Source organism: Buteo buteo, chromosome 3 (assembly GCF_964188355.1).
Source record: "Buteo buteo chromosome 3, bButBut1.hap1.1, whole genome shotgun sequence".
In the NCBI taxonomy this organism is placed as follows: Eukaryota; Metazoa; Chordata; class Aves; order Accipitriformes; family Accipitridae; genus Buteo; species Buteo buteo.
The window spans coordinates 10,153,005-10,180,141 of record NC_134173.1 but is presented as its reverse complement, the minus strand read 5'-3'; the positions used below and the strand labels follow the sequence as shown (position 1 = coordinate 10,180,141).

General features: G+C 43.0%; 1 protein-coding gene and 1 long non-coding RNA gene across 14 annotated transcripts in view; one reads left to right on the top strand and one right to left on the bottom strand.

Moving 5' to 3' along the window:
* Positions 1 to 239: 239 nt before the first annotated feature.
* LOC142028881 (uncharacterized) lies at positions 240 to 20,727 on the bottom strand. Its single transcript, XR_012649735.1, has 3 exons — positions 20,602 to 20,727; positions 16,617 to 16,725; positions 240 to 307 (listed from the first exon to the last, which is right to left on the bottom strand). It is a non-coding gene; the product is annotated as an uncharacterized LOC142028881 (long non-coding RNA).
* STX17 (syntaxin 17) overlaps positions 20,436 to 27,137 on the top strand; it is a 37,622-nt gene continuing 30,920 nt past the window's right edge. Inside the window, exons 1-3 of one of the 13 annotated variants that reach the window (XM_075022828.1) lie at positions 20,672 to 20,754; positions 22,083 to 22,175; positions 26,017 to 26,115. The gene's annotated coding sequence lies outside the window, so the exon portion shown is untranslated. Of the gene's footprint in view, positions 20,455 to 20,568; positions 20,755 to 20,861; positions 21,003 to 21,377; positions 21,435 to 22,082; positions 22,176 to 26,016; positions 26,116 to 26,143; positions 26,414 to 27,137 lie in introns of those variants that run through there. The other 12 variants (XM_075022822.1, XM_075022823.1, XM_075022831.1 and 9 more) reach the window with 12 other exon arrangements.

Here is a 27,137-nt window from a genome sequence, read left to right as displayed (position 1 = left end):
GAAATGGGCAGTGCAGGCTGATCTTGGCTTTCAGATCACTGGAGCCTAAGAGTGTACTTACCAGGTATCTCACCGAGCAGTTGTCTCCAAACATTTTCGATCGTTCACCCCTATCAGTAAAAAATTTTTGAGCATGCACCCTCAATATATGTATATTTATTTATTTATAAACTACATACCTGTACTAATGCAGTTCCATATTATTTTCTTGCGCCCCAATGGACTGTCTTGCAGAGCCCCTGGGGTGCATGCACCCCACTTTGGAGATCACGATTACAGAGGCTGTCCCATCATTTTAGTAGCATTTCTAGAAACAATAAATAATATTGTTTAAACACAGGTGTCATGGTTTAACCCCAGCCAGCAACTAAGCACCATGCAGCTGCTCACTCACTTCCCCCCCACCCAGTGGGATGGGGGAAAGAATTGGGAAAAAAAAAATAAAACTCGTGGGTTGAGATAAGAACAGTTTAACAGAACAGAAAGAAAGAAACTAATAATGATAGTAACAACAATAATAAAATGACAATAATAATAATAATAATAATAAAAGAATTGGAATATACAAAACAAGTGATGCACAATGCAATTGCTCACCACTCACCGACTGATGTCCAGTCAGTTCCTGAGCAGCGATCCGTCCTCCCACCCCCAGTCTCCCCAGTTTATATACTGGCCATGATGTCACATGGTATGGAATACCCCTCTGTCCAGTTTGGGTCAGCTGCCCTGGCTGTGTCCCCTCCCAACTTCTTGTGCCCCTCCAGCTTTCTTGCTGGCTGGGCATGAGAAGCTGAAAAATCCTTGACTTAGGCTAAACACTGCTTAGAAACAACTGAAAACTTCAGTGTGTTATCAACACTCTTCTCATACTGAATCCAAAACATAGCACTATACCAGCTACTAGAGAGAAAATTAACTCCATCCCAGCCAAAACCAGGACAAGAGGGCATCCTGCAGCCACCGCAGACACATTAGTTACTGGACCTCATTCAGATGGTAAAGACCTGCCATATCCGGCTACCAGTGGTATGACGCTCTCGCATTTAATTCATGAGCATTGAATGCAATACCAGTTAGAAACAGAAAGGGACAATTTGTCCAAGTGTAAAAAAAACCTGTTGCTTTAACAAGCTAGGAACATCAATTTAATGTGGGAAATATTAATAGGAACTGGAAATTGTTCAAGAACATTCTACTGGGTATTAAAAAAAAAAAAGCCACAAATTTGCAAATAGAAAAGAATTCATGCTGGGGAAGAAAGAATTTGTGAAATATAGAAGATGTAGAAATGCTAGTCAAACATTAGCAATCAAAATATAAAGAATGCAAAAAAGGATAATAGCAATAAACTGCAAATTTTGAAAAATGTACTCTGCTGAAAACAGCCATATAAGAAAAGATCAATGGGAAACATAGTTAGAAGGAACATATGAGAAACACATTAGAGTAAAAAATTTCTGCTCCAAATATTGGTCCACTGCTAGGAACAAGTATTATAATATTGAACAAAGGCTCAGAAAAGACAGATGTGTTCATCACTATTTCTCTTCTGATTTCAGAAGGAAGCAGAAGGATAAATCTGTCCAATAAAATGTTGTAGATGGAACAGAAAACCTGGCATCCAGAATGAAGAAAAATATGATGCAGAGTCAGCTGCAATTACACATGTACAAATCAAGCAGCCTAGAGGGAAACAAGCAGCACGGAAAACAGGAAAAATCTCAAAGATCTTTGCATAGCCAACTTATTCCAAATATTAAAAAAGAGCAGAGACATGATCCAGGAAAATATAGATCTGTTAGTCAGATGCTGAACCTGGACACATAACGAGAAGTTTCATTTAGAAGCCCACCAACACAGAATTGAACACTTAAGGTGCAATTAATAATAATCAATGCGATTTCATGGAATGCAGGTCTTGTAAAACAAGCCTTCTTTATTTTATCTTCTTCAATTACCTTTTTGTTCACAGCTTTTGCTCTGGTTCTCAAAGATAACTCTGTTCATACAGTATGTTCATAGGCCTCTGTCTTCAAATCATTTAACCATGGATTTTGAACATCACATTATATGGAACTAAAAGGACATAACTTGGGAATTGGTTCCTATCAGTCTATTAGTAAATGATTTTGTCATTGCTACAGTTTCCACTGATTAAATTTGCAGAGGATACAAAACAAGTGGGATGGTAAGCAAGGAGAACAGGCAATTTGTAGAGAGTGATCTCAATTGCCTGATTAAAAAAGCACATTAAAAAATTGTACAGAGATGTGAGGACATGTATTGAGGAGCAAGAAATGCAATCTCACAGTACTGAAAACTCACTTCAGAGCAGGGACTCAGAGAAGTACATACGGATCATCATAAATTAAGTTGAAACTAGTGTAGCTAATTACTTCCCAAAGATGGCAGGGGATGCAAGCCTTGGTGGAACCTAATGACTTCGTCCCGGCAGCCTGAATGCTCCAGTGTGTCTGAAGTTGTAGGGCTCAGTTTAGGGATGAGCTTTCATGATCTTTATGCACAAGGTCAGCCTGAGTTGCCTGATGGGTTTTTTTTCTGGCACTGAATGAGGGGGAGCTATATTTTCCTGACAACTTGGTAGACCAACCTGCAAATATAAGTCAGATCTAGGAAGGGTGCTCCTGAGCTCTTAAATGCATCGATGACAAGCCAAAATTTAGAACATGATAAATGGTGCAAAAATAAAGTTTATGAAATTGTATTCAAATTCTGAATGTATCTTTCCTTGCCAACTTCCTGCTCCTTTTTATTCCTTATGTCTCATTTTTATTGGCATAAACTTGTTGGGAATGTCTGTTTTCAGCTGAATTCTCAGATACAAACATGACAATTCATGCATAAGTAAGAGTATGTTCTGTTCACTAATCATGCTCTAATTCAGTATCCAAACTCCAATAATTAATCATGGAGCAGAAAAAACGCAATGCAATTGAAGTGACCAATAGTTAAAGTTAACAACTCACAGGCATAGAGAGTACTTTCCTTCTAAATCTTCAGGTGAGGACTTTGCAAATCAGCCTATCATAAGGAATCAAGATCAGTTCACGAATGACTTGAGAACAACAACAACAAAAGCTAAAATTATCCTATAATCCGTTCACAATGAATGATTCATCCAGTCCTAGTAACATCCACGCTAATATTGCTTTGCTGACCCAACCAGTTACTCTATTTTCAGGCACGAGCAGGGGTATCTCTTCACACACTGTCTTGATAAAGGTTCCATGCAAACAGGCAAGACCCAATTCTCCTTCTGGTGCAAACCGCTGTCTCAGTTAGTTTCGACATAGGTATTCCAGTTTTGCCAGTTCAAAATCTAGAGCTGAACAATAATGTCAATAGCCACAGTACTAATAAAATATTATGGATTGTTCATTTTCTGAAGGACATATGTGTATTAGCTTTTAATAGGTTTAATAGGCTTTGTGTACAGCTTTTATATACAGTTATGCAGCTTACTGTACATATTTACGTTCAGATTTATGGCAACGTTTCCCACTTGTTGCTCCAAGTTTTCTTTTCTTTTGCTCCCATAATTTCCACGCAAGCCTCTCTTCAGCAACTTTTTCCTTATGCTACTTTGTCTTTCCAGCAGTTCCTCATCTAGTTGAGCACTCAGCTTTTCTCTTTATTTCACTGCCAGTGGTCTGTATCAGTTGGTACACATTGACTTTTTTGTTCCCTAGGGTTATCTCATACTAGTCTGTGCCCGGTGTCATGACATGTTCCCTTCAAGGCTGACACCTGCACCGCGTACAGTTGCAACTTTTACCTTGTTGACGTTTCTAGTCTATCCTGTATCTGCCTGTAGGCAATCAGTCTAGTCTTCCTCCATATTCTGGGACTGGCGGAGATCCATGGATCAGATATGGCTTCTGTGAGGACCCATACCGCTGTGCTTCAGAAGCACTTGGTAAAAATTGCATTAACTATACTCCATTTTGAGCCCATGAAGACCCAGCTGTCCAGTCTCCCTGTAAGCCTTGCTAATTTTAGTTTGGTGCCTCCTACATTTTACCTCTTGCAGATTTTCTAACATTTTATTTCATTTCCTTAGTGAAAACATATGGCAAACAGATGCCTAAGAAGGGCCCCAGGCACCCATCTCTTTTTCCAGACTTTTCAGGATATGTGGGAAAATTCTGAGGTTTATCTTGATATGCATTGCACTTGCAATTTATTTCAAGTGCTACCTTTTCAGTGACAGGCATCCTAAAGACCATCAATTTTGGAGGTGTGTCATCCAAAAATCAAGTTTCTGTCTCTATTATTTTTTTTCATAGGCAACCTTGAAAACATAAATAAACTAACCACCAGGTTTCAAAAATCGTAACAGCTGGGTATTGGGTATCAGTCAGAGGAAGCAAGGATGATCTAAAGACCTTTCTCCTTCTCACACGCACCTCTCAAAATTTTAAATAAATCAGTTGAGATTCAGCTACAAACATCAGTTTACCAGTCCTGCCTTAAACCTTAAGTAATGCTTTCTGCACATTGGCGTGACCACAGGTCTGTCTGAGATAAAAGGGAAATGATCTGAAGACTTGAAAATGCTAAATCTAGCCCTGCTTAAAAATTGCTAGTCCCCTCTGAGACTGGGATTTAGCTAGTTTGCATAGATTATGAGAGTGCTGAGCTTGGGCAGCAGCCCCCCACTTGCTGTGGCCCAGGCAACTATTCCACGGGAGAGAGCATCTTCCAGACCAACAGGAAAATAGGAAAGTCTTCAGTAGAGCTGTTGGTCTCTGTCATGCACCTTTTTCCCAAGTACTTGCCTTGTTTTATACTATAATTCTTCTCTCCCCTTTCCCATGCTTCATCCTTTGTTGTACTATCCTACAGCAATGCATTTAAAATTAATATTTCAGTAAGTTGAAATTATTTCTGAATTTCAAAAGTGTGTGCATATTCCGGAGAAAGTTTATTTTGGTAAAGGGGACTATGCGTGGATATCAGCTTTCTTTACTAAGGCTGCTTTGTAATTAATTGCTCACATGGGACCTGAAAGCCAAGAAATAGCATATCTGTTTTCCCTCTGCTCTGTCCCCTTCCCAGGATTCACTCATTCCAGAACCATGAAATATTGAGCACCGAATTTAAGATCCAGTCATGTGTTGAAAAGAGAGTACTGAGAGCCAAACATGTGCAAGGTGGCAGATTTACCCTCATAACCAGATCTATCTCCCAAGCATGAAGATACCCAAGGTGGGTCAAGATTTGCTCCAGATATCAGACATTAGGATGTAGATTTATTCACAAAATGCAAATGTTTCATTTAGAAGCTATTTAAATGAACAGCCTCTTGAATCTATTGTCATACTTTCTTTTTCCTTTCTCATTAAAAATGTTGCTTTCTTCTGCACGAAGGATGAGAATGCTGCAATGCACTGTTTTCTGTATCGATATACAGCAATCAATTAATGCTGAATTAGATGATTTTACCATTTATAAGACATGCAGTGGAAGCCGATACATAGGCTGAATGAAATTGCTCTGAAAGGCATAGCACATGGTCAGGAAAGACTATCATCAGCTCCGAGGCCACAGGGCTCCTTCAGAAGTGATTTGCAGGTATCTTGTTTCACATTTTATATCAAAATTATCTGGCAAAAAAAGAAATGTAAAGCATCTAAATCAATGCCAAACTGATTGTTGTATGTGATTTCCAAGGGATGTTTCTTTTTCTCCCAGATAACTTGTATCAACACTAAATGTTCCTTCCAAATGAAGGATCCCTTTTTGTTGTCCGTAGGGAGGAAGGGCTAAAGAAAATAATGACATACTAGCCATCATAGGTAATTCCCAAAGGATACTTAGTTTTTCTTCCCCACGTATATCAACACATAATGTTCCTTACAGATAAAGGAGCCATTTTTGCTATCTTTACCAAGGAAAGGCTGAAGAATGCAGAAAATTTCACCGCACCAGGTCACGAATGTGACCGCTGGAAAGAAGCAAAGCTCTGTAGTCCTCCTTACTTTTTAGTATCTACGGAGCATCTTCTTCCCCAAACTCCAGCTGGTTATCTGCCACTTATTTATAGTCACTGGTTAGCTGTGCAAGACAGGCAGCAGCCGCCTGTGGTGGTTGGTCCTGATGGAGCTGCCTGCTTCCAGCTGAGACCTCCCAGGCACAATGGCCAGCAGGACAGACGGACGCCCTCGGACCGGCCATCCTTTTGCATGGAAACAGGGCAGAAGACTCTTGCTTCACCCACTTCTCCGTAACTTCAGACACCTCTGCCCGTCTCCTCACGTTTTGTGCCTCAGACTCTCTGACGTAGGCTGTTGAACCGCCGCAGTACTCTCTTGATAACGCGCCTCTTAATTCCTAGTCATCGTTTTACTATTAATTACCAAATGTGTGCGAGCAAAGCATTTGGTATCTTGTCTTCCATAGCCCCGTGGGGCAGCTGCAGACCAAAGGAGCTGGACTCCCCTTGGTGCAGAAGAAATCATGTGTCACCCCGTCAGTGAGCGCCTACTCTGCCCACGGTCCTTTCAGCCGGTGCCAGCTTCTGTTTCATCTCTGTCTACAGCACCACAGGGACCATCGGAGAAATGCGACTGGAAAATAATGTGATTTCGGGTTTAATTCAATGAAACACTTGTATTGGTTTCTAAAATGTACGGACTTTTTTTTTTCGCTCCTGGAATCACAGTTTTCAAAGAAAACCGATTGCCATCACATGCATTAAAAATGGCATTTAACAGTGACTTTATCAAATGTACTGGAATATTAGCAGATACGTTACGTGCATAAATGTAACATGTATCACCTTCTCTATCTAATCCAAGAGCTTCTTATTTTCCATCCACCCACTCAGGCATATAGTTATTCATTAGGTATAAAAATGAACTGCACACCTTAAATATATTCAGATTATTGTAAAACTGCCTCCACCTTGCTACCAGAACTGCCAAGGTAAAAATATCCGTCTCTTTCTCAAAAGATAGATGGTGATAATATAGAAATGTTTCTACTTCCAAAGTGCCTATACTAATACAAGGAGTCAATTCTATTTAAAAATAAATTCGCATTTGAACAGTTGCTGTACTCGATACACGTATTTCACACACACACAAAAAATTGTTTCAAAAGTTATGTAGCTGTAGTCAAGCATTTAGAAGTTAGGAAATAAAAGAGCGAAGAAGAATCTTCTGTGCCTGAAGAAACATTTTCTTCCCCTTCCTGTGTAAGCATTATCATGTAGTCCTTAATTACAGAAAAATGTGCTTTTTTACCTCAGGAATCCATCTTGTTTAATCCAAAGAACACGTTTTTCCCTTCAAATTGTTCTACCTGTGTAGCATTCGCTACATATCAAGGTGCCACGCTTAGATCACTGGTCGGCCCGGACCAGGGAAAGAGACAGATAACACACACAGTGTGAGCGCCAACTTCCCGCTTTTATTGCGCAGTTAATTCCTTTTATACTAACAAGGGGAGGTGGGGTTACAGGTACATCACAAGGCTGCGACTAACCCTCTAACTTTCCGTGACAACGCGAGATCTTCCGAACGCCGACCCCTACATCTCTCCCCTCCCCATGACGAGTTGGCTTCTATTGTTATGAACAATTCCACACAAAGAAATAACTATATAAAGTGCCATGAGTAGAAACATATCTCTACAACTACTTTAAAACACTCTATCTTAAACACCCGTAAATATCCCATTTACCCTGCAGAGCAAAAAGCTCCTTTATAGAAATTCACACAAGAGGTAGATTGAAAGTTAAGACTTGGAAAGAGTTACTTCTATTACTCTATAAGGCTTATCGTTGGTGTGCTGATGTTAAGGCTTAATGTCCGAGGCACCTAGATTCCTGGCCGCGAGTTCCGACAGTCGGATCCCATAAAGGCACGTATTGATGGACTCTGAGAGGGATGTCATCCGGATACCCAAGGTGTCATAAGCCAGGACAGGATAACAGCAATCTGTAAGAAAACTCAAACACTACGAGGTTAAGGCAGGACGAATCATACAACTAGGAACCCATTTCAGGAGCCCTTCACGTGTTTGTACACAGGCATACCCTCGCTCGTGCTATGTTTAATCAAAGTATGCTTAACACACTTGTTCCCTAAAGCAAGTTCTACATACACTTACTGGCTTTATCAGTAAGTGGATTCCGCACTGACTCACAGCATTCTTTAAGTTCTCAAGGACTTTCCAGTGAAACGCCTCCTTTTTTTTTTTTTTTTTTTTTTTTAACTCCCCTCCAATACCTCTGTAACAAACCCCTCAGCCTCTGTAAGGCGTCCTGTCCCTCCCTTGCCTGTCTCTGTGGCACACTTCTCGATGGCTGCCGTATCACGCCATCCATCCTCTCCTCATCGGAATAACTGGAGTCTATAGCTGCTGGTACCGCGCGCCAGTTTCGGAAGGGCCCAGCCGAAGGATTAACCCGTTCCGGCCCAGGAGCGGCAGATGGCGCAGTTGATGGCGCAGCAAGAATAGGCCCACCAGGGCCAGGCCCCGCAGGCAAAGGCGCAGCCAGCACAGGCCCAGTAGGCCCGGCCCGCGCAGGCAACGGCCCGGCCCGCACAGGCAAAGGCTCGGCCGCCACAGGCAGAGGCCCGGCCCGCGCAGGCAAAGGTTCGGCCCGCACAGGCAAAGGCTCAGCCCGCACAGGCACGGGCCCGACCGCCGCAGGCAAAGGCTCAGCCGCCGCAGGCACTGGCGCAGCCTGCGCAGGCAAAGGCTCGGCCGCCACAGGCAAAGGCTCAGCCGCCACAGGCACTGGCGCAGCCTGCGCAGGCAGAGGCTCAGCCTCCACAGGCACTGGCTCAGCCTGCGCAGGCAGAGGCTCAGCCGCCACAGGCACTGGCGCAGCCTCCACAGGCAGAGGCTCAGCCTCCACAGGCACTGGCTCAGCCTGCGCAGGCAGAGGCTCGGCCGCCACAGGCAAAGGCTCAGCCGCCGCAGGCACTGGCGCAGCCTGCGCAGGCAGAGGCCCGGCCGCCACAGGCAAAGGCTCAGCCGCCGCAGGCAAAAACTCAGCCTGCACAGGCAAAGGCTCGGCAGGCACAGAGTCAACCTGCATAGGCTCGGCAGGCAGAAACTCCGCCTGCTCTCCCGGCAAGGGCGCCTGGTTTCCCTCGCCGGGGGGTGGTTCCCCCGCTGCTACAGTTTTTAACTCTCTCAGCTTCTTGAGCTCCCCCTCCGGGGGCGTTCTTTCCTCCCATTCCTTCACCTGACAGTACAAATCCCCCTTAACATCCCCGCCGGGAACCCAATCCAGGAGGCATTCCCGCAACTCCTTTAGAAGATCCTGCCGTAACACCTCCCATGCCCGCCGCAGAGAGGGCCCATCCAGTCTCGGAGGTACCGTCTCCACCGGAAAAACCCCTATCTCCGCCGCACCCTCTGAGTCCACGCTATCAGTCAGAGAGGAACCGCTCCGCGAGCCCCGCTCCACAACCACCCACTCCGTCTGATCTTGTCCCACCGTCTCTGGGGGCACTATCCCCCGTTGTTTTCGAACCGGCGCTTCATCCGCAAACAGGATAGCTCGCGCCGCCGACCTGCACTCCCTAGCCTTTTGTCCCACCTTAACTACCCCCTCCACCATGTCCCAAGCTCGTAATCGTTCCGCAGCGCCGTGCTCACCCTCGAGCGCCGACTCAAGCAACATCTCCCGAACCACTCCCCAATTTGGGGGGCTAAAAACTTCTGTGGGAGAACTCATCCCTCCCCGGCGCAGCACCCATTGGATGCATTCGCCCGTGGGGCCCCTCCTAATCGTTCCTCGGGCACCCACCTCATTAGCCAACCCTTTCAACACCTTAATCACTTGCGCAAGTTCCATCGTCGCCTAGGCAACCGATCACGTCGGGGTCACCACTATGTAGCATTCGCTACATATCAAGGTGCCACGCTTAGATCACTGGTCGGCCCGGACCAGGGAAAGAGACAGATAACACACACAGTGTGAGCGCCAACTTCCCGCTTTTATTGCGCAGTTAATTCCTTTTATACTAACAAGGGGAGGTGGGGTTACAGGTACATCACAAGGCTGCGACTAACCCTCTAACTTTCCGTGACAACGCGAGATCTTCCGAACGCCGACCCCTACATACCTGAACCACCTGTTCCATGAAGACCTATGAAGACATTATTTAATATCTCCCCGGCCTAGTTTTCTAGGCAAACAAAGCTTATGTTGTGCTATGATTCTGTCCCTCAGACCCCACTGAGAACTTTTGGATCTGCTGGGTGTTTTCAATCAAATACAACGGAAAAGTAAAGGTTTTAAAGAAGAAAAACTAATCCAAGTTTCACGACAATGGAGGAAAGGTGAAAGCCCTATCGATGCCTCCACCAAAGTACAGGCAGAAGGTGAACCCTGCTCTGCTGCCAGCATTTGGGCGGCTCAGCCCCGAAACCCCGCTCCTCAGGAAACCTGCCTTTACCCACCCTGCTGCACCAGGGCCACCTGCATCCCTGCCGCAGACCTCGCCTCTCTTTTCTGAGCATCTGGGTTTTTTTTTAAAATCGTTTTGACCCCGAAGATGCTTTGGGTGTGGTACCTCATAGCTTGGGATGATGGGGATTACGCTCTAACGCCTGCATCCATTTTTACACTGGTGAAACCTGGTTTTGCTCTTTCCTTCTTTTGTCTGGTACTCCCATTGCCCTCAGCCTCTTGCTTTTGTCTGGCTTTGGCTGCTTTGTTTTGGCTCTATAGTTCTCCCCCACCTTGCACGCTCAGTTTGCCATTAAAACTCCCCCTCTAAGCCGAACGTTTGGGCTGTGCTATTTAGGCTTGCAGCCCGGAAGTTTGTGGTAAAAATTCTACACACAAGGCTTGTCAGGGCAATTTCAGTATTAGGTGATAAAATTCCCCTTTTTTCTATGCACACAAGTCACCCTTCAGTCAATGTTTGCAACAACTGCCCAGTCTTTGATATCCTTCAGTGTAGCTAAGGTGGAGCTGGGTTACAGATCACAGCAATAATGCCTATGTCAGAAAAAAAAGATTAAGTAAAAAAAAAATAAAAAATCAGCACACTACCTGAAGGTTCATCAGCCATCTCTGCCAAACACGGATCTTGGACAACATATTGTAATTTTGCTAAATACCCTCAATACAGATGTTGGCACACTGGCAAGAAATTGATTAAATCCCACTGTTCTTTTTATTCAAACTCTGCTTCCATTTTATCTCTTAAGATAGAGATGTAACAGTAGATGGTGGATAACCTCTGGTGTATTCATAATTGCTGTGCAATACATACATGCACATTATCACATCGGTTTTCCTGTATGTGCCTTTACTGTCACTCCTCATTGCTGCAAATGATTAAATGAAGTAGCAGGCAGTGGAAAACTGTGAAACCTTTCAGTTTGGCAATAGCTGTAATACACCACAGCAAATCTGCTCATGTCCATGAATAACCAACCCATCTCCCAAGAATTACCATTTCCCCATTTTGTAAAGGTCCCAGTGTTAATTGTCTAATACAGAGTGATCACCTTTTTTCCCCCCTCTCTTACTTTCTAGAGTCCTGATTTGATGATTCAGTTTGTATCCACATGCACTTAGTGACAAATAACACTCTGCCCTAGCAGAAAATGCTTTCTTCCCACTGTTCAGGTGTATTTAGCTCTCATTCAGGCACTGCATCACTTCTGCCCTGCTTCTTGCCAGCCCCCACATCTAGTCACCCTCCACATCAAGTTTGTCCTGGCCTTACCTCTAAATTTTCTGATACTAGAAGCAAAAGTACTGGCAGATTCCCCTTTTGCTCCCCAGGCCTGATGTTGAGGAGTGAAGGGGAGTAGTGAAGGGAAGCCGGTCATTTTTCTCTAGAGAAATCAAGAGGGAGAATAACAGTGGTGATCTTCTGAGGTGTTGGATCCCCTCTCCCTCCAAAATTTCAGTGTATCACTTGGGAAAATGATGACAACTATTCCTGTTGAGCCATAACTCTGTTCCAGACATAACAAGAGACTGGACCAGTCAGTAATAAATATAGCGGTGGAGCAGCAAAACTCATCATAACACCCTACAATAATCACAGCTACATTAAAAATTACAGTTTAGGGGAACAACTAAGAGACCTAAGCAACTACTTGCAAAAGAAAGCCAAATAGCAGACTTTGCACTCAGATCCATAGAAATACTGTCTTGGTTTCTTTTGAGGCCTGAGGCTCATAAGAGCTATTCTGTATTCACCACCTCCATCCTGTTCACTTTGGGACTGCTGTCCAGTTCAGAGATGACCCTCAGCATGAAGCAGTCAGACTGAAAATGAGATCCAGCCTTCTTAGTCAAACGATTCTACCAACGTGCAAGGATGCCACAGTTGCACACCAATTAAAGGGTTTTTTGCTCGGTGTTTTACCTGTTTGTGGCTGATACAGAAGAGAATCATTCATAAATGACTGAAATCCATCTTGCAGACCGTATTTGCCACCAGATTTAAAACTGCTAAAATACTCATTCTCTGTACCACCCAAGCATTAAGCTAATGCCCCTCTTAAGCTTCTCTGGCACCCAGAGCACAAGGAAAATAATCTGCATTCATGGTGCCCACAGAACATTAATCCAATCTACTATTTCCGAGGTAAGAAATGAAGCCATTTTAGTCACAATTCAGGGTTTAATTCAAATTGTAATAATGCTATCTTTTAAATAGCATTAAACATCTTTAATGAAAAATTGTCTTTCCCACATGTTTATGACTTTTTTTGTATTACAGATGACTGTAACAGTGAGAAACCAATATTTTAATGGCTCATCTAAATACTAAACAAAGACGTAAATATTCAGTATGATGTGCAGGGAATTAGTAGTCGCATTAGCAGTAATGGGACTTGCACAGCTAATTCTCCACATAGCTATCTGAACATGTACCCCAAAGTACTCATCAAGAAAATCAAACTTTCAATTACATTTTAAACTAAAATAGGCTTTAGAGGCTTTCTTTCTCTGAGACAAAACTTTAAAGTAGGTTTATCTCTACAAGACTGAACTTCAGGGCTTCACAGTGTTACTGCCATACTAAAAGTAAATAGAATAAGATTCAAACATTATTTATAAAAACAACCCTTACTGTGGAATTAAGTCTCTTTGGATCATGCACATTTGTTTATGCAGCATCTCCACCCTACTGTTACAGAACTTGAGCACTTCACAGTTTTAGTGTATAGACGACACTGCCTGTGAGGCAGCGAAAAGGTCTACCCAACTTGACAATGGAGCCGATACCCTTCAGTTTTGCATCTTTGACACTAGAACATCAATTTTCTTTTTCAAGAAGTGCCAATGAGCACCTCTACAGTAAAACGGTCTAGCAGGGAAGAAAGAAACACGTTTGAAATGTGAACCTAAGCCATTTGTCTTACGCCAGCATTCCCCCTCACGGCTTAGATACACCTACGACCTAGCAGGAAGCTGGAGACAGTGAAGGAGTTAATTTTAAGTGACTAGCTTCTCATTTTGCATCTTTCAGAGAAAAGGGTCTGACTTCTGCCAGAAGCAACTTAAACTTTTCAAGATAATACCAGCAAGCATCACTGTAAAGATCCAGGTCATGAGGGGTTCCCTAGATACAAAGAAATTGATGGATACTGGAAAATGTGTAAGACAGAAAGAAACAAAGCAGCAGAGGACCAAAGAAGGTTCTGATTTGAGAAAGTATATTTTATGACTTACTAAGATAATGTTTCAGTTACATTTAAAATTGTATACTGCTTGCCATGTATTAGAAATGACAGATACTTTCTAGAAATAGATGTTGAACTGTACCTCAGCCATTCCTCCTCTTCACTTCTGACTCACTCTGACTTCTAGCAAGAACCACTTTCTTTTAAGTGAAAGTATTCCATTGTACAATTGCCTTATTTATTAAGTTGCCTTCAATCATTTTCAGTGCAATTGTATGTTCCTATGCTAAGCAGCTAACCATTACATTGGCCATTACCACTCAAAACAAGACTTTGGGATTATAATGGAGACTTGCAGGAAAACTTCTCAGACCCGTTTTAAAAAAAACAAAAAAGAGGCGGGGACATATAAAATGCTAGGAATTGATAGCAAAGTAACAGACAACAAATTGTATAAATCTGTGTTTTGCCCAGAAAATGAATACTGTGTGCAGCTCTGGTCCCTTTATCTCAAGAAAAAAAAAGGATATATCAGAAATGGAAAAGGCCCAGAGAAAGACAACAAGGATGATCAAAGTTATGAACTAAACTGTCCACAAGGAATGGTTGAGCCTGAAAAAAAAGACAACGTAGAGCAGAAATGAGGTCTACAGAGTAATGAGTAGCATGGGGAGGTTGGACAGCAATCAGCTGTCAGAAGAGCCAGCCTCTTTACACAGCCAGCAGCAGACCTGTGAAAATCCTTGCCAAAGGACTTTGTGCCTGAAAGAGCTTTACTTACTTTCTAGGGGAGACTGGGTGAGCATTTGAAAGAGATATCCACTGGGGTTACTAAGAAAACAAACCACATCTGGTTCAGGAAACCCCCAATGTAAAAAAAAGTTGAAGGCTGGGAGAACATTAAGGAGGAACTAGCACATATGCTTGCCCAATTCTTATTCTAACCTCACCGTGCACTTGTGGCCACTGTTGGAGACAATCCAAAGCTAGATGGCATAGATGGCCTTTGAACCAGCAGTGTGATTAACAGGTCATTATACAGACAGGTAAATTCCTGATTAACTTGATGTATGCCTTGGAGTCTGACGTGGATTTTAAATCAGAAATAGTCTCATAAACTTTTTGTCTCCAGAAAAACAATAGCCAAGAAATATTCCATAATCCAAACTGGCCAGGCTACAGATCTTCATGTCTATTGGCCCCACCTCTCAGCACCAGGAACTTTTTTGGCAGAGCTGAACAGTGTCTTTCTTGTTATCCCATAAGGAGGAAGAGGGAAGGCAAAGACAATTCTAGAAATCTTAAAAGTAGAGTTGTAACATTGAGTCAGTGGAAAGGCACCTCAAATGAATGTAAATATTCTAAATTTTAATGTTTCTGAAATTCCCTGAAGTTTTTATTGAACAGGGAGTTGCTCATGACCTGCACATGTTAGAGAAGCAGCAGAATCAGCATCACCTTCCTCACTAAGCAAGAAAAATTAAAAACATTTTAATATAAACTCATTATGAATGCAAGCTGACAATATTACACCTCTGGTCTCCAATTAAAAGACATTCTGAATCCCTCTTTCAAGGCTGAATGGTTTTACAAAAGGAATGTTACTGGTAAGTATGATGGGTGAACTGCATAAATGAATGTTTGTTCAGTTGATTCGCCACCTTCTATTCCCCCCCCCCCCCCCCCCGAATACAGTCTGTATTTTCTTGTGTCAGGAAGCATTGGAACCTGCACAAAGAACTAAATCCTCACCTTGCTAAATTTAAGAGAAATTTTACCATTGACTTGAATGGCACTAAGATTTGATACAGAATTTCTAAGGGCTTGTATACAAACAAGAAAATGGACCAGCTTCCTTCAGTTGGTAAAATTGACTTGTATGGAAAGTCTTTTTTTTAGTTAGAGTAACTCATAGGGATTTAGCTTAAGGTGATGCCAATGTAATTCGGTCCTATAACAGGAGACGAATGTGCACAAAAGACAGTCCCACTAAAAGCTTTTTGACTGAGTTAGCTCAACCTTCTTCTGAAGTGCAGTAAAATAAAACTGCTTAGGTGACCTTACAAATGAAACTGAGAATATCAGATACACCGTTGCTACAGCACATACTGAAAGCTGATCAGTAGTTCTGAGTGGGAAAAATCCTCTTCAGCTCCAGTAGGAACAAAAAGACATTGGGGAAAAAACCACAAGGATCATGATGAAATGCCAGTCATGGGGAAGTTCCCAGGTAGGGCCACGACCCCAACAACACTTGTTTTAATGTTTTATCTCCTTTGGTTGTGCCAGCAGTGGACAGCTAAGGTTCCCCAGGCAAAGTGCTGCAGGTGCACGTTGCCCAAGTGCCGACAACACGAGCTCCCACCAGCTAGTGATGCTTTGTAGGGTTCAATTATATGGAACTTAGTTATCGGGCCTGAAAGTAGCTCATGGTCACAAGAGTGTTCCAGACGCCTTTAGAAGGCTTTGAACAGACTAAACAAGAAGATAGAAGAAGAAAGATCCCAATTAGAAAAACACAGGTGCACATTCCACTATAAAGGGAACTTGGCACAAACAACCTCAATTCAGGGACTTATCTCAACCAATTGGACTAAGACAAGTTTTGCATGCTCTAATTAATACGGCCAATTATGTCCTATGTTTATGCGCGTGTATAACTAACCTTTTCTTACGTCTGTGCGCGTGGACAGTACCGATGTAACCAATCACTGTTTATGCTTGTGCGCGTGGACACCAAATGCTTGCATGCAGCAACCAATTAGAATTTCTAAACAACTTATAGAATTGTATAAAAATGATCGGCTAAGCTCAATAAACTATTACTACTTTGATCATCATATTGGTGTTCCATCATCCGGACCCCAGATGGAATAACCCTAAACCCTACAATGCTTGTATCACCCTGCTCTTGTCAGGAGGGAAATGTTACTGCTTTTGGACCAGGTGTTATAGATAGTTTCTGTACCTACCGTCCTCTCTGTATAGGCTTTCCTGAGCCACTACTTGCAGGGGTAGATCAATGGCAGCTACTGTAAACCATTCCTGCATCGAGGTCGCAGTGTGAGACTTGTGAATATGCTGGAAAAGACCCAAATAGCCAGTGAGACCATGAGGAAGTGTTTCTCTCAAAACAAAATCTGCTTTGCCCTAATTGCTTTCTCTCCTACTTTTACACCCTATTCAGTGTTATTGCTGCTGTGAATAAGTTAATGTATAATAAAACTCTTCTGTTTCATTACCACTTGGGAGACTTACTTTCTGCAATACTGTAAAAATGATCCTCAACCAAATCTGAGCTGGTTTTGCAGCAAATTACACTAAAAGGGCATTGGATCAGAATTCCACCAACTGTAAAAAACTACAGCACAATTTTTGTCAACAGTAGCAAACAGCTTCCCCCCAAAGTCGCAGTATTTCGCTTACATCAGGAAGACAGTTTCAGAAAATGCTGCCACATATTCCACAAAACACCCCTCAGTCACGAATTACTGAAAGAGTTTGATTTTTTTGAGGGATGTATGTTAGAAGGGGATCTCGTTCCAAACAACCTTGTGCTCCTGAAAGACTGTGAGAGAGAGCAATGTTCACTGTAACACAGTAATGGCTGTTTTCCATGACACAATGGAAACTTTATTATCGGTTCTTGCCAGCACAAGCCTTTTGACAGAGAAATCGGTGTATCTGTACTGCACTGAAAAAGGCAACAGAATTTTGAAATGCTCTACTGGAAAAAGAGTACCTTGGGAACATAATGTAAGTATCTGGGAAGTTCTGTGCTTATGGAGCAGCACTCACTGAAACACCATCTCCAGCATGAGTTATCTGAGAGTCTGTGTATAAGGAAAGACTGCCAAGAATAGAGTTGAGCATGTTAAATGAATTGCACATCTGGATCCTGGTCCTGAATCCATGTATTTGAAACCTATGAATGATCTCATGTGGAAAAAGAAACTGCTGCAAGCTCTTCCTTACTCAGATATACAACAGTTCTCTGCCTTTCTAGGATTCTCCATGATTTTCTTCTATGTTATTTATTGGTGATACAGAACAGTTTCTCTGACAACTGTATAGGAATACACATGGTTGTCAAATCTATAAGAGATCACAATTGATCACGGACATGCAATACAAATCTGAGTCTGTAATTCAGGAAGTCCAACTCCATCTACACATTACATTTTTTTTCTGAGCTATCTTTTGCCATCAGAGGTAGTATTTTCCCAGACCTGAAGGTGGAACTCTTGTTCCTTTGATGATCTTTACATGAGTGACAGCATTTTGCATTGTCATTTTTTCCTTGAGGAAATTTGGACTTCTTTGAAGTCATTGCTGGGTTGTCTGGGAGATCACATTAGCAATAGTAGCAGAACTGGACAGTCAGGCATGAACGTCATGTTGAACGTCACAATGAAATGTGCCAGGAGCTCTTCAGATGTTGCCTGTTAGAACTCACAAAAAAGACCCAACCAAACAAACTTTCTTTTTTGGGAATATCCTTGGGATCCTATTCCTTCTTTTGCTGCTAGATAAGTAGACTTCTTGGTTTTCTTCTGGAGTCATCAAGTTTAAGGAAAGGAAAGACCAAGTGTAATCTTGTGGTCGTACCACCTCCATATCAGACCACACAGAACCTCTGCCAATGTATTCCACACCAAAATTGCAGCTGTGTATGCTTGAGCTACCGTACCTCTTGAAAAAAATCTCCATTTTTTAAACTGACATTTTTTTCTTTCAAAACAGATTCACAGACAATTTAATCCTATAGCCAATTAAGAAATGCCATATTTCTAGTCTCATTTTATTTTAGTTTTGCTTTCAGAACACTGCTTCTACTCCTCAAACGTCTCTAACCCAGACAAGTACTAGTACACTTACGACAAAGGTCACACCTGCATTGGATTGTGCTTTTAAAATATCTCACATTAATGCACATTCTCCACACCTTTCACAACTTTCTCCTGGGCTCTTTCCCATATTTAACATCCCTTTGAAGTGTAAATGCCCAAACTGAATGCATTATTTCGATAATAGTTCTATAAACAGGGGTAATATCCATTCCCGTTGTATTTGATCTTCCTCTGGTTTTGCTTCAGAGTATTAGTCAGCAAGAGCTTTGTTCTGGGAGCTCATGTTCAGCTGCTTATGTACCATAATGTCCAGGTCCTCTTTAGCATTGTCTCATGCCAGTCATTCTCCCTCAGATTCCAGGTGTGGCTTTGAGGCTTTATCTTGACTGTGCAACCTCCAATTTGACTGTCTTCAGAGGAGTGTTTTTACAAGTGAGAAGATCTTACAAAGCAATTCACATGAGTTTATCTAAGCGACCTGCCCTTATCTTTATTTACAACAGCAAAGTAGTGATTTGGTATTTTTGTCTAGGTCATTTCTGATAGTACCAGGCCAAGAATAATACCACCCCAAAAGACAACCTTATGACAAATCTTTATTTACAATTACTTCTCTTGAGAACTGTCAGCTGAATCACTTATTATGAACTATGCAGAATTTGTATTCCACGTTGTATTTATGAGAATAGCATACTGTTCTAAATCAGATGGAAGCTATTATACCAACATTATTACCTTTATCAACCAAACTTAAATTCAAATGCGTTTAATCAAATCTTTTTTATGAAAGTGTGTTGACTGGCATTTAATTATTGGCATTTAATGACTGTATCCCAGGTCACCACTTCCACGATTCTGCCCTATATCCATGTCAAACTAGCTATGCTAGGCTAGCCTGTGTCATCCTCTTTACCCTTTTTAAAATGTATGTTTGGTGCAAGCTTTTTTTAGTGCTTTGGCATTCCCCAGTACTCCACTGCCATTCCAGCAGCTGTATTGCGAGCAACAGAACTAATGAAGATACTGGATCCTCTGGATTTGGATCTTTTACCCCCTAAATAACCTTAATTACACTAACAACAATTTATTCTCCATTTGCCCTATGAAGATCCCATCTAGCAGTCTGGAACTATGTATAAGCAAAGTGGATGGCTAATTTATACATACTAATTGTCTGGCTGATTGCTGCTAAAAAGAATGCGTAAGAGATTAGTGTTTTGCTTGCTGTTCCTTTGCTGAGGAAACAAATTTAGATTTATTTCCTCAAAACTTACAGGACTGTGATGACTTTCTCCAAATTAGATTGGAACTAGCCAAAAGGGGATGGAATGACAGACAGATGAACAGGTAACGTAAATCTTGTTCAGAACATCAAAATTGACTTAAACTCGTCTTTGATAAGTTGGAGATCTTAAGTCTGTTCTAGTAATGCTGTTGGGTTCAGTTAAAAAACGTTCTATTTTAATAATGGCGTGACGTAGTTGCTCTACAGGTACTGCCAGGTAGCCAGATAGTTTTTCACTTCTCGTCAGTGGCGATAAAATAATCAGAAGCGATACCAGGCTGCCCTCAGAGGTGTTGCTCTACCTGCCGGGAGCGGGTCCTCTGTGTCGGGGTAGGAGCTAACGATCAGTGTCAGACACAAACAGGTTACGCTTATTTTCAAAATACGGGTCAGAAATATTTCCTAGATACTTATTTTCCGAATGCTGTTAGGAACAGTGAGGGTTAGTGAGGGGAGAAAGGAGCCTCACTGGCACGGCCTGGTCGGCATTCGTCCCCTACAGACCGATGCTCTGTATCCCCAGGGTCCCACCTGGCAATTTGGCATTGCCTAAATTACGTGTCAAGGCAAGCAAAAATGTTGGTTGTGGGGAATTTTAAGAAAAGTTCTTGAGAAGATGGCGGGCGCGAACCTTTGGCTCTCTTTCAGAAGAAGAAATTTAACTTTCCTCACTCGGTGAGCCCTTAGCCCCGAGGCCTGGTACTCCCTCCCCGGCCAGGGCAGATTCTCCTCCTCCCCTTCCTCCTCCTCCTCTTCCTCCTCCTCCTCCCCGGCCCCTTCCCGCCCCCCCGCCCCGCACCGAGAGTTACGGAGGGAACTAACCATGAGGAAAATCGCCCCGAGCGCCGTGACGGGGGGGTGTGTGTGGCGGGCGGGGGCTGGGCCGATAACCGCCGAGGGGGAACCCTGCGCGCCGCTTCCCGCCCAGCGTCCCGGGGCCGCCGCGGGCCTCGCCTCGGCCGCAGCCGCCGCATGGTGAGGGGCCGCGGGCCGGGGGGGGGTGGATGTTCACCCGGCCGGGGGCGGCGGGAGCTGCCGGGGAAGGGGAAGCGCTAGCAGGGCGGGCAGCTGGGCTGGGGTGGAGGGGGGGGGCCCGCCACCGAGGGCGGCCCCGCTGCTTTCGGTTTCGCTTCCCGCGGCGGGGAGGCGAGAGGAAGGCCGGGTCGGGGCTTGACGGGCCCCCGGCGGGTCCTGGGCTCGGTTTTTGAGGACGTGGCCGGCCGGTAGGAGCCCCCAGCGGGGAGCGGAGCGCCGGGTTCCCCTTCTTCTTCCTCCCCCTCCACTCCCCCTTCGCGACCCCCGGTTTCGGCCCCTCAGCGAGGGCCGGGGCGGGCAGCGGGGCCGTCGCCCGCTCCCCCCCTCCCGCCACCGCCTTGCGGGCCGCGGCCGTAGGCCGGGCCCTGTCGGCCCTGGCAGGCCCGCGCCCCTCGGCCGCCCCTCGGCCGGTGCCCGGGGGACGGCCCTGCGTGCCCCCAGGAGCGGCTGGGCCCGGGGGGGTCCTTCTGGGTGGTGGGGAGGTACAGGAGGAAAGCTGAACCGAGCCAGAGCTTGTCACGCCAGCCTGGATTTTTTTATTTTTTTTGGTGGTGTTAAAAAAGAGTGGAAGCGCAGCGTGACGAATTGTTTAGACCGGCGTTCCCCGAGCTTTTAAAAGCGTAAGTCGGGAAAAGGAAACTAGCGTAGTCCACTTGAAGCCTTGATATAAGACATAAAACCTTCCTTTATTCTTGTGCTTCTGCTCTCTGCGTGGACCCCTCGCTTTTCGGGGGCGAGATGAAGGCAGGGTAGGCCTCCGTAACCTGTTGGCTACTGGGGTGAGACCAGCGGCATAGTTCAGTAGTACAGAAAAATGAGTATTAGGGCTCTGATTGCAGGTTGAACTACGTTGCAGCCACCTATTGCAGGTGTCGCTTCACTACAGACTCGCTCCACCAGTTCAGCTTTGTTGAAAAAATGTTGACGTGTTAGTCATTAGGTATTTTCTGCCCTTCTGCAGCTGGCTTAAACGTGTAAATCCAATACAAAATGCTTGTCGTCTGCTCTGACTTCTCAAAATGCAGTCACGCGCCCTTGCTTTGTCTGAATCAAGTTTGTCTTGCCGGGTGATCCACAAGCGCACAGACCTGCTAGGAACCACAGCCTGTTACGTACAGCTGCTAATTCCGGCTGTTCTGTGGGAGATCCCACATGCGCGGCTCTTTATCCCATTGCGTAGTTTCATGGCACTTTGCGAACATGCTGGGGCTGGTGACAATGCCTTATTGCAGCCTAAGAAAGCTGTTTTCCTTTGGTTCCTTCTACAGCCAAAGCGGAAAGATGTAATTCGGACCCAAAGTGCAATTTGGCTGTAGCCTGCCACAGGAGCCTGTTCCTCACTAACTACAGACCCCAGCCAAGTAAGCAACAGTGAATACTCTGTCAGTGCAACTTTGGGGCCAGTACTACTCTAGGAAGAAGTGTTTCAGGTCACCTTAGTGAGAAAGCTGTTGTAAGTCTCTGCATGCTAGTATCCGTATTCTAATCTACAATGGGAAAAGGAAAAAGCTTTTGGCCTTACAACCCTTAAAAACAGGCATCTATGCTGGAAGTACTTTTTTAGTGGTAGTGGTTGTCTGAAGTGTCGTAAGTGAATTAAAATCAGATACGTGAATTACATTGCATTTCCGTGGGCAAGCAGAACTCTTCAGGTTTATTCTGCATTTTGCCTACCGTATTTGAGTGGAGAGCACTAAGCAGTTTAACAGAAGTTCATAGGTGTTAATTTGATGTATATTATTATATTTACTGAAATTTATAATAACAAGTTACATGGGAAGAATTTTACTTCTGATTGACTGCAGCTATATGACTCTGTGCTTTCTATGCACCACCACATAGTAAGTGGAGATTTTGTGTTAGTGTCGGAATTAAATTCACACTTTTGCTGTTTGGAACTGGATGCCTTAAGATTCTCTTACCCCTTAGAATTATTTGACTTAAGCAATGAAATAAGATAGCATATGGTGATTGGGCCTTCAAAAGCTGAAAGAGGAAGTGATCAGTTTTTGAAAATTTTGTTTGCTTTATATACCTGTTTGTTTGGTAAAGCAAAGATCAAGTGAGTGGAACTCCTCAGGTTCTTTTGCTCTGTTGCTTACTAACAAAGGAATGTAGATTAATCCTTCGTGGAAGATACACTTAAATAATTTCAAGGACATGGGGTGGACAAACTGGATAAGGGATTTTTCCTTGTCTTGGGTAGTAAGAATCATAGATGATTTTCATATTTAGTGCAGATATCAAGTTAATGGTATTCTTTGATGCTAATTTTACTTCACAGTTACAGTTTCAGTTTGGGGGCAGTCTCCAGAAAACGTAATATTAAGAAGGGATACATATATAATTTCTGTCACCACCTAGTACTTTGATAATACTGCTCAGTATGCTTTGGATATGTCTTCTTTTTTTATGGACACAGTTGACTGAAAATTATTGCACATCTGGGTCTTGATCACTTCTGGACAAGTGTTATTTCTGTCACTGAAATAGAATTGAATTTTGGTGCATGAATTTTGAATGTCAAATTGAAAGTATTTTACTTGGAAGATAACCTCTTAACAGGCCTGTAGCATCAGCGTCTGAAAAGACAAGATTCTATAATATCTTTGTTTATGGAAATATCTTGCACAGTGAATGTAATAAAGGACAGTTAATTACAAATGGCTTTATCTAACTTTTTAAATTACTGATTTAATGATACGGTATTCTCTTGGGCTTTTTTGCTCAAACTTGAATTTATTTTAGAGAATCAGAGCCAAGTATTCCAGTCTCGGAGAACTCGAGATTTCGTTGTGCTTGGGACTTGGTAAATGCCTGTAGGAAGGACAGTCCAAGCGACGGCGCTGTACAGAAGCGGTCAGAAAGGGAAGGTGGCCTGTCACACAACTGTGTGGTGTCTGAGTGGCACCCTCTGAGAGAGGGCTCATAACTTCTGCAGCTTCGTGTACATGCTGACTGCAATTGAGATCCAAGGACAGAGACAAAATTATCTTCTTAAAAAGCTGAAGTAGAGAGCAGTGTTTGTTACTTGCCTGAGGAGAGGGGTAGATAGGCTGGACAGGGCTGCTACTCAGAGGGATCTTGATGGGATGGAGAAATGGGCTGGCAGGAACCTCACAAATTCCAGCAAAGGCAACAAGAAAGCCCTGCATCTGGCATGGAATAGCCTGATGACTAGAACAGGCTGTGGGAAGACTTGATGGAGAGCAGCCTTGCAGAAAAGGACCTGTGTGTTGTGGTGGACCACATGCTGAATATGCGTCTGAGCGTGCTGTTGCAGCGAAGGACAACCACGTTGTGGGCTGTATTAGTAAATGCGGCTGAGGAACAGCAGGTCGAGAGAGTGACTGTTCACCTCTATTTGGCACCTGTGAGACTAGCAAGGCTGTTAGGGGGCTGGAACACATGATATTCAAGGAGAAACAGAGAGGTGGATTTGTTCAGCCTTAAGAGAAGGTGAAGGAGTGGGAGATCTTACTGCTGTGCGGGGGAAGCTATAGAGCCAGGCTCCTCTTGGAGGTGCATGGCAGTGGGATGAGAGGCAACAGACACAAGCTGGTTTAGCTATGAGGAAGGTCTTTTTGGTTTTGGTTTGGTTTTGTTGGTTTGTTTTTAACCTGGAGAATGGTCAAACACTGAAGGAGGGATTTAGTGAGTGCGTGGAGTGTCCGTCCATGGAGGTGTTAGAACTTGACTGGACAAGGGCCTGTGCAACCACATGTAATTCAGCTTGTACTAGATGGCGTATGAAAATCCCCCCCCAACCTAAACTGTCCTGTTACTCCGTGATTACTCAAAAATCAGGCATTACAGCTTTAGATATTAATTGTTAAAGTTATGCTTAGGGAAACACAAACCCAATAACGTATGCAAGAAACCTCAGATTTCCTTGATATTGCATCTGGAACAAACGTAAGGTCATCACAAAAAGTTGTAATGTTAATTTTATTTACCATATTATATGAACTTAAAAAAAAGTAAGACCTTGCATATTTTCTTATTGGTAATTTATGTCTTAGAATTTTTTGTTAAAACTGTACTGTTAGAGAGAACATTAAGCAGGAGACCTGCTCAGAACGTAAGGAGTTTTTATACTTCGTTCTTAGTTTCTCACACTTACTGTTAGTGAATTTTAGGCAGCAGTGCCTTAAAGAAATTCGTAGACACTGTCGTGAAAGCTAGTTTACTGTCTGGGAATTTTTAAGAAGAAAATGACTATCCAGAGCCCTGCATGCAGCCAAATCTTTGAATTTAAAACTGTTGCTTATTCAGATCACCTACTCAAGACATATGGCTGTTGGTTACATTAACTCTGCTTTCACAGTGGTCCAGTTTATAAGTCACCTAAACTGTCAATTTTGACTCATCAATATCTAGATGTCATTAAAGGTTAAGGACAAAATTATGATGGATTTAGCTTAGTCTCTGATGTATTTATTCCAAGACAGAATGGACTGTGGGTTTCTGTGAGTTCACGTTGTGCAGTAAGTTTGAAGAATTTGTGTCATCCCTTCTTCAGGATGATTCAGTATTAAAGAAAAGCATGACAGGGCTACTAAATATCTTTAAGGAACCAATTTTTAATTCGTTCTAGCTCATAAACTCATGGATTAGTGTATAAGCTGTCAGGAAATTAAATGTGTGTTCGAAGAGGAGGTACTACAGTTTGGAGTAGGATGCTTTTTATCTTCTGCTCATTGCAAAAAAAATCTGTTCTAGGCTCAAAATGGAGTTCAGTTATGAGATAACGAGTGGCTCCTTCAAAAGTGTTAGGGACTGTAGCGACCAAGGTATAATAGAAGAATCAATGTATTTTTTATCATCTTGCATATAAGCCACTGTTTTTAGAATGGTGGAAAGAGTAAATCAACACAAAAGGGTTAAAGTTCTTTTTACATCCCCAGAAATGTGAGGCCACCCACTGCATGTTTATTTGAAGATTTGGACAAAGAACTATTAATATTAAATACCTTGGGTTAGAAGGGGATTTGTAAGACTGCTTGATAGTATGTCTCTATAATTTGGAGTGGGGATAATTTAGCAATGACTACAAAATAGCAGTGACTGCGAAGTCGGTTGGTGAAATAATTTCCTTCTGAGGTTCTGAAAAAGGGAAGGATGTATCAGTGAAACATTAAAGATTGACTTCGCCTAACTTGGTCTACTCTCAGTAAATAGTCAGTTTTCTGCCGTTTTCAGTTTCTGCGTTGGGTGCGATAGATTAAGGAGAGTCTTCTGTTAGCATTTGGTTCTTCAGAAAAACACAACATTGTTTTCTCTGCAGCTGTGTTGGAAAAGGTGAGTAATTTGGACTATTTTCCTCTAGAAGCTCAGCTTGCCGTTGCTAGAAGCGCTTTTAGCTTTCTCACTGGCCTGATGGAAGATGCCTACCACTTGGCTCCTTTGAAGATGAGGGAGATTTGTACATATCCTCCCTGCAGCCTGCAAGTGAGGGCTGTGACTGAACTTTGAGTGGTTCTGTCGAAGACCCAGTGCCATCAACTGGTGTCTGCCTTCAAGTTCGCCCTGCCTGCAGGAATCACAGGTCTCAGAAAAAGCTCAACACTCTCTCTCCGCACTTTCGCACCATAGTTAGGTGTGAGAAAAATAATGTCTCATTTCACTGTTAATAATATGTTTGGCTGTGTGGAAAAGTAGGAACATTTTTTAACCTGTTACATTCTGCTGTGCCTGCTCTGTACCACAACAATTATGCTCGTTTAACTATTTTAAATGAGTTTGGTTACTGGAAGAGGAAAATTGGAGAGAGCCTTCTGATGCAGTTGCTGGTAACATGTCTTTTTACTGACGCTTGTGACAAAACTTTCTCATACGTGTCTGCAATTCCCCTTCTTCTTTTTGTTAGAAAAGGAGTATACAGAAAGAAAATCTCATTTAAATAATTTCTGTTTATACAGTATTAAAACTACAAAGTTACCTCACAATAGTTTTTTCTTTCCCCTTGTGTGCATTCAGCATAATGGAATTCCTTTATATTGCTCATATGCTCTGTAGATAAACGCTATTATATACAGTTCTACATATCTTTCTTTTAGAGAAGTGAAACTCCAAAGTTATGTTTTATGCATATGCAGGGAACAGAATTCAGGCTGCTTTTGTACCTACTGGTCCTGCAAATATTTCAGCAACCTATTTAAACCCTACGTTAGGTGATGCCTTAGTCATTTTCAGTAGGGGACAAATGCAATTTGGGGTGCAAATCTTCATTCAGGAGCTGTTAATCTTTCTAGGAAATGGACTTCAAAAATTAATTTTATTTTGGTGCCTTTTCAGGACATGTTTTACAATTTTTACGACAG